Source organism: Octopus bimaculoides, chromosome 8 (genome assembly GCF_046866305.1).
Source record: "Octopus bimaculoides isolate indiv1 chromosome 8, ASM4686630v1, whole genome shotgun sequence".
Taxonomy (NCBI): domain Eukaryota; kingdom Metazoa; phylum Mollusca; class Cephalopoda; order Octopoda; family Octopodidae; genus Octopus; species Octopus bimaculoides.
In genome coordinates, this window is record NC_142935.1 from 98,497,738 (window position 1) to 98,505,237 (window position 7,500).

Consider the following 7,500-nt stretch of genomic DNA (forward strand, 5'->3'; position numbering starts at 1 on the left):
GAGCGAGGGGTGCCGCAGTGGATGAGTGACGATGGATAAAGTTGAAAGTTGGAGAAAAAAAAGAAGCCGTTAGGAATGAGAAAGGAAAGAAGAAAGGAAGAAAGAACGAAAGAGTGTTGTGATTGGGAGGGACGTGGCAAAGAATTTGACTGCTATTTCTAGCACACACACACACACACACACACATGCGTATATATTTATTTGTTCTTCTCTGCCGCATTTCAGTCTGCGAGCTGTGGCCACACGCACGCGCGCGTGCAAGCACACACGCACACATATGCACACATACACCCGTATGCTTATACAGATGCACATGCAAACACACACAAATATACACAAATTTACATGTGTATGTGTGTGTGTGTGTCTGTGTGTGTGTTTGTGTGTGTACATTCCTACATGCATGTATACACGTATGTAAATTTACTAGAATATATATATATATATATATATATATATATATATATATATATATATATATATATATGCACACACCTGTACATAGGTGTCGGATCGTCTCGTGGTAATTGATTGTTGTTGAATGTTGTTGCTTTTGTTGTTATCATCCTCCCCGTCCTCTTCCTTCTCATCAGCCACACCATCTTAATTATTATTGCTGCTATAATAGGTCACCTGTCTATTTTCTCGTTCTCTCCACAACATATAAAATATTTTTACGTATATATATATATATATTATACATATAATAAATATGTATAATATATATATATATACACACATATATATTATGCATATATTATATATATATGTATATAGGTAGATGATAGGATTGCTTCAATATTTCAGGGGTAGTCTGAAGTATCTAAGTAACCATGTATATATACATATATATATATATATATATATATATATATATATGTGTGTGTGTGTGTGTGTGTATACACACACATACATACACATATATATAGGCACAAGAGTGGTTGTGTGGTAAGAAGCTTGTATACTAACCACATGGTTGCGGGTTCAGTCCCACTGTATGGCACCTTGGGCAAGTGTCTTCCACTATAGCCTCGGGCCCACCAATGCCTTGTGAGTGGATCTGGTAGACGGAATAAATATATTCTTTTATGTGTTTCAGCCAGGTGGCTGTGGTCTTACTGAAGCACCGTGTTTGTATTTGTTCCCCCAACATTGCTTGACAACCGATGTTGGTGTGTTTACGTTCTCGTACGGCAAAATAACCGATAGAATAACTCAGGGCGTCGATTTGTTCGACTAAAGGCGGCGCTCCAGCATGGAGATGTATTTTTACAAACAGAATGAGCCAGTGGCGCATTGAGCTTCTTCTGCTTCTTCTTCTTCTTCTTCTGCTTCTTTTTCTTCTTCTTCTTCTTCTTCTTCTTCTTCTTCTTCTTCTTCTTCTTCTTCTTCTTCTTCTCCTTCTGCTTCTTCTTCATCTTCTTCTTTTTCTTCTCCTTCTTGTTTTCTTTTCGTTCGAGTTCATAGATTCTTTTATATTAAGTTTTAAAACATTCCTTTACCTTGAATACAGCGCGTATGCGCACGTGCGCCTGTGTGTGTGTGTGTGTACGTATGCGCCTGCGTGTATGTGAAGACAGCGAACTGGCTGAGTCGTTAGCGCGCCGATCAAAATGCTGTGTGGCATTTCGTCCGTCTAAATGTTCTGGGTTCAGATTCGGCCGAGTTAGTAAAATAAGTACCAGTCGAATATTGGAGGTCGAAGCAATTGACTTACCCCTCCCACCAAATTGCTGGCCTTGTACCAAATTTTGAAACTAATGTGTGTGTGTGCATGAATGTATGTATGTACGCATGTTATATACACATCGTTTTATTTCCATAATCTTATATGTGTATGCGTAATTATGTAATTATATAGAAATATGTATAGAAATATTCTAAAAAAAACTTTGTATAGACAGTTCTATCAATACAAACACACATTCGTTAGCCTTTATCCTATACTTATACATTTGCGTCATCCTCGTTGTATTTACCTACACATCCTACATATATATATATATATATATATATATATATATATATATATATATATATATATATATATATATATATATATATATATATATATATACCAGAGTAAGTACATAAATAGTAAATAAATGCGAAACAAGCTGGAGAAAATAGTACTCGAATACCAGAGGTAGAGTAATATGCTTTATTAAAAAGCAGCAAAAATATTATATATATATATATATATATATATATATATATATATATATATATATATATACAGGGTGGCCCAAAAGTAGGTTTACGGTTATCACGTAGGCACTTTAGTTTTTTTTTTTTTAAATATTTTATTACATTTAAATTTCTATAACGGTTTCATATTTTTCTATAATTAAGATCTAAACTGTTAATATATGAAATGCAAAAGAGATAGTTGAATAACTGTAAACCTACTTTTGGGCCACCCTGTATATGTATATATATATATATGTATATATATACACACATATATATAGGGTGGCTGAATAGTAGGTTAACAGTTATATATGTATCTCTTTTACTCTTTTACTTGTTTCAGTCATTTGACTGCGGCCATGCTGGAGCACCACCTTTAGTCGAGCAAATCGACCCCAGGACTTATTCTTTGGATGCCTAGTACTTATTCTATCGGTCTCTTTTGCCGAACCGCTAGATTACGGGGACGTAAACACACCAGCATCGGTTGTCAAACGATGTTGGGGGACAAACACAGACACACAAACATACACACACACACATATATATATATACATATATATACGACGGGCTTCTTTCAGTTTCCGTCTACCAAATCCACTCACAAGGCTTTGGTCGGCCCGAGGCTATAGTAGAAGACACTTGCCCAAGGTGCCACGCAGTGGGACTGAACCCGGAACCATGTGGTTGGTAAGCAAGCTACTTACCACACAGCCACTCCTATATATATTTACGGCAAACTTTTGCGATACGTTAGCGTAATGTGTCCCTATCTGGGGCGTTTGCACGACCAAGTTGTGCGAAACTTTATTCCCAGGATTCTTGGAATTCAAATCAAACTTTACCCGCCTTTCAATAGCACCACAACAGCAAGTCCAAAGAGGAATACTGACCAATTCGACCTCTCATCAAAGAATTACTCTCCTAATAAAACCTGCTCTAAGGTTCCCTCCTGTCTGCGTCTCTTTCCTCTGTGGGAAATAATAAATCGTGGAATTGTCAGAAATTATACTATGCTGGAATAAACACTTGGTGTATATTTAGTTACCTCGATTTTACAGTCTCGGTTCTATTTTGTCCCTCGGGGGCTGATATAAAATTATGCACCAGGCCATTAAATCAGGGGTCGATTAAAAGGAATCCCGCCCCCACATTACTGCATTTGGGATAAAACTATTATCATCACCATCATAATTGTTATTGCACTGCTTTTGTTATTGTTGTTGTTGCTGTTATTATTATTATTATTATTATTATTATTATTATTATTATTATTATTACCGAAGTCGACTTTGCCTTTCATCTTTCCGGGGTCGATAAATTAAGTACCAGTGCAACACTGAGGTCGATGTTATTGACTAGTCCCCTCCCCTCAAACTTGTGCTTTCAGTAGAAAGGATAATTATTATTATTATTATTATTAAAACAATACCAACAATGTTTTATTTTAAAAATTTGTCGGAGTTCTGTACTTGTTTGTCGCTACATTGAGTATGTGTCAACACCACTTATGAAAGTCTGTTTGTATGTGAGCGTGGTGGAGAGGAAGTATGAAATGATAGTATTACCAGCTGTACTGCTGGGGTCGAGAGATAATTGACCATGAAACACAAACCCTTCCACTTTAAAAGACATGCGTATGTCTGCCAAATTTTAGTGAACGATGTCTACTTTTGGAGAAAGAGAAAGACTGAGAGAAGAATAGAACGAGACAGACAGACAGACAGAAAAAACAGAAAGAGACAGAGAGAGTGAGAGAGGGAAAGAGACGGAGCCAGACAGAGGGAGAAAAAGAGTGTGAAGAAGCTATCAATTCGATTTAGGTAAGTTATGAAAGATGTCCGTGTGTGTGTGCGTGTGGATCCGCGTTCGTTTTATTGAATAAGGCTACACAATTATTGCTGGTGTTGATGTTGTTGTTATTGGCTTGGCATAAATATTAATGTATATTAAATGACATAGATGCATATTTGCAGCTCACTTTACCATAGTACGTGTGTGTGTGTGTGTGTGTGTGTGTGTGTATACACATGTGTATCTATACATATCATATATGTGTGTGTTTGCGTGTGTATATATAACTTAGATAACTTAGATGTCTTTCGACCAAGGATTGGTTCAGGCCATGTCTAACTTAATAGCACCACCTGATAGGATTAGCTAAATCCTTTTTAAGTCAAGTTTTGTAGCATCATTCGAGTAGTGAGTTCTTGTTGAGTGAGTTGTGTCCAGATATTGGTGGCTTATCTGGTATTCCTAGAAGAAATTTGTCCAGATTCTGTTTAAAGGCGATGGGATCCTTTTCCTCTTTGATCTGATTCGAAACAATATGTGCGTGAATTTGTGTATATATAGTACTTATTCTATCGGTCTCTTTTGCCGAACCGCTAAGTGACGGGGGACATAAACACACTGGCATCGGTTGTCAACCAATGCTAGGGGGGACAAACACAGACACACAAGCACATACACACACACACACACACACACACACACACACACACACACACACACACACACACACACACACACACATATATATATATATATATATATATATATATATATATATATATATATATATATATATATACATATATACGAGGGGCTTCTTTCAGTTTCCGTCTACCAAATCCACTCACAAGGCTTTGGTCGGCCCGAAGCTATAGTAGAAGACACTTGCCCAAGATGCCACGCAGTGGAACTGAACCCGGAACTACGTGGTTGGTTCGCAAGCTACTTACCACACAGCCACTCCTTAGACCAAATTTACATCCATATATGTATATGTAGACACACACACACACACACGTACACACACGTACACACATATATATATGGTGTTGAGTGTTGGTAAAAAAAAATGAAGAGTCCTAAGCATCATTATCGGAATTAATAAAAAAAATATTAGCACTGAGTCCATCTCTTGCTATTCACTTTCGCCATTGCCCGAAGACCCCGTGTAACCTGTAGGCGAAACTCTGTGTAGCAAAGCAATGTGTGTGTGTGTGTGTGTGTGTGTGTGTGTGTGTGCTTGTGTGTGTGTTCTTAATCTGTGGTTTTCTACATGCCAACTCGCAGGATTGCTGTCACGTAGAGAAGCAGTCAGCTATACGGACACACAGACACAACTGTTCAAAATACGTGCGCTCGTACAAACACGCTTCCTTTCGCATACATAAACACACCTGCTTATACATATTATATACACGCACCCGCACTCTTATGTACCTATGCACTTGCATATATGTGAGCATGCAAACATGCATTCATATATGAACGCATGCACGGATACATGCATACATGCACGTAGATGATAATCGTTTCTGCTGGAAGCAGAAGGCCTCAAATTCGGAGGAAGGGACTAAGCCGATTACATCGACCCCAGTTCGCAACTGGTACTTATTTAATTGACCCCGGAAGGATGAAAGGCAAAGTCGACCTCGGCGGAATTTGAACTCAGAACATAGGTCGTGAATTCGATAACCGGCGATCCGTTGTGTCCTTGAGCATGACACTTTATTTCACATTGCTTCAATCAAACCAGTTGGCAAAAAGGAGTCGTACCAGTAATTCAAATGGGCCAGCCTCGTCACATTCTATGTCAGGCTGAATCTCACTGAGAACCAAGTTAATCGTACGAATGTCTGTGGAGTACTCAGCCACTTGCACGCCAATTTCACAAGCAGGATGTTCCACTGATTAGATCACCTGGAACACTCGTCGTCGTAACCGACGGAGTGCCATTAAGTATGAAAACTGAGGAAGGGATGGAGCGTGGAAGTAGACGCTAGAAACACCAACAAACGGAACAGTATTGCAGGAGCACAAAAAAGAACGTAAACTGCGCATGCCCAGAGCCAACTCCTTACTTTGATTGCCAACTCCTTACTTTGATTGCCAACAGACCACTAGTTTCCGACCCAGGGCTGAACCTTCGGACCACACTCCTAGGACCGATCGGCCACAGGCAAGCACACATGACCTATCTCCATCTCTCACGTGATGTCCACAGTCAACAAGGACATCACGTGAGAGATGGAGATAGGATGAACATTATATGGTTTAGGGGGCTTTAAGTTCTTCGCTCAAATTGCGATCCTGTCAAATTTGAGGCTCATCTTTTAAGAAGGACCCATAATAAATACTAGTGAAATGTTGTTTATTCAATCGATTGATAATACCATCCTTAAAATCTGTGACCTTGTGTCAATGCTAGAATCTTGTCTGGTAGAACACCAGACGAAATAATTAACTGTAATTTAATAGACCCTTAAAAGAGCCTATCGTGGTCGCTAGAATAGCAGCTAAATTTCCCTCAACTTAGGAAAACAACGACACTTCGGACAATGTAGATTTAGACCGATACAAAAAAGACTAAGAGTATAGGAGCTGTGATGGTTAGTCATAGATCAACTGAATCAAGGATGATCCACGGTTAAACAAGAATAACACTGATGAAGTGTTTCCCTTCGAAGCGTCAAATTTCTCTTCTTCCACACCTCAGTCATTCCAGTGTTTCAGTTATTACTTCTATTTCTTTTTACCCACACACAATATCACAAATTTCTTTCAGTTCCACTATTTCAATCACGATTTCGTTATTTAAATATTAAAAACAAAAGCCAAGTGGAATAATACTAATCAACCAAGGATGCGAATTTCTGTAAAACATTTTTATTCATTGTCATTCCCCGCTTAGTATGAGAAACAAAACCAAATCAAACATCTCTCGCTAACGATTCTCAAAGATTGTGGCACTCCGTCGGTTTCGACGACGAGCGTTCCAGTTGATCCGATCAATGGAACAGCTTGCTCGTGAAAGTAACGTGCAAGTGGCTGAGCACTCCACAGACACGTTTAACTGTACCGTAGTTCTCGGAGAGATTGAATATGACACAGAGTGTGGTAAGGCTGACCCTCTTTGAAATACAGGTACAAAAGACACAGAAAGAAAGAGAGAGAGAAAGCTGTGGTGAAAGAGTACAGAAAGGGCTCACCACCACCCCACCCCCTGCCGGAGCCTCATGGTGTTTTAGGTGCTTTCGCTCAATAAGCACTCACAACGCCTGGTCTGGGAATCGAAACCGCGATCCTATGACCGCGAGTCCGCTGCCCTAACCAATGAGCCATTGCGCCTCCACAATTCTCAAAAATAAGAGAATCTTATTAAGCAATTTCTCAAAGTTAATTTACGTACTTCAGAGGTGGGGAGTCTGATCTTTATTTTCAGGTTAAAGAACAACTAAATCCTACTTCATTTCATTAAATCCTACTAATAAAGACTTCTCTAATTAAACCTATTTTGTG